This window comes from Aethalodelphis obliquidens, unplaced genomic scaffold (genome assembly GCF_003676395.1).
Source record: "Aethalodelphis obliquidens isolate GAN/ISIS:26980383/991018 unplaced genomic scaffold, ASM367639v1 scaffold3, whole genome shotgun sequence".
Taxonomy (NCBI): Eukaryota; Metazoa; Chordata; class Mammalia; order Artiodactyla; family Delphinidae; genus Aethalodelphis; species Aethalodelphis obliquidens.
The window spans coordinates 57,460,614-57,461,722 of NW_020837947.1; positions in this window are offsets into that span (position 1 = coordinate 57,460,614).

Genomic DNA, 1,109 nt, shown 5'->3' on the forward strand with positions numbered 1-1,109 from the left:
AAAAACAGTGAGAGGCCTGCGTACCGCAAAAAAAAAAAAAAAAAAATTAAAGATGGATATTTAGGGTACTAAAATCACTTCCATCAGGAAGCACCCCTGATTAGTTTTAGGACCTTCTAAGAGAGAAATAGTATTGGGGGCTTTCATTCCTATGTCAGAGGAACAAAAGGATCAAAAACAGAAAGAGTTTCTGGTCTTAATATTTTTAAGACATTAGCTGACTTAGCGATTTTTTCCTTGCATTTTTGCTATGATGAAATTGATTCTTATACTTAGCTTAAGTATAGATTATTAAAGTACAAATATGTATATTGTTTAACAGAGATGTTATTTTCATAGACCAAGCTTAATTGTGATTTATTCATTCTTAATTAAATTTTTTATTGAAGTATATTTGATTTACAGTGCTGTGTAAATTCCAGCAAAATGATTTGGTTATACATACATAAACATTCTTGTTTTATATGCTTTTCCATTATGGTTTATCATAAGATATTTCATACAGTTCCCCGTGCTATACAGTAGGACCTTGTTGTTTCTCTATTTTATATATAGAAGTTTGCATCTGCTAACCCCAAACTCCCACTCCATCCCTCCCCCACCCCACCTCCCTCTTGGCCACCACAAATCTGTTCTCTAGGTCTGTGAGTCTCTTTCGGTTTCACAGATAAGTTCATTTGTGTTATATGTTAGATTCCACATATAAGTGATATCGTATGGTATTTGTCTTTCTCTTTCTGCCTTACTTCAGTTAGAATGGTAACCTCTAGTTCCATCCATGTGGCTGCAAAAGGCATTATTCTGTTCTTTTTATGACGGAGTAGTATTCCACTGTATATATGTATCACATCTTTATCCATTCATCTGTTGATGGACATTTAGGTTGTTTCCATGTCTTGGCCATTGTGAATAGTGCTGCTATGAACATAAAGGTGCATTATAGGGTTTTTTTTTTGAATTATAGTTTTTCCAGATATACACCCAGGAGGATTGCTGGATCATATGGCAACTCTACTTTTCGCTTTTTGAGGAAGCTCCATACTGTTTTCCATAGTGGCTGCACCAACTCACATTCCCACCGGCAGTGTAGGAAGGTTCCCTTTTCTCCA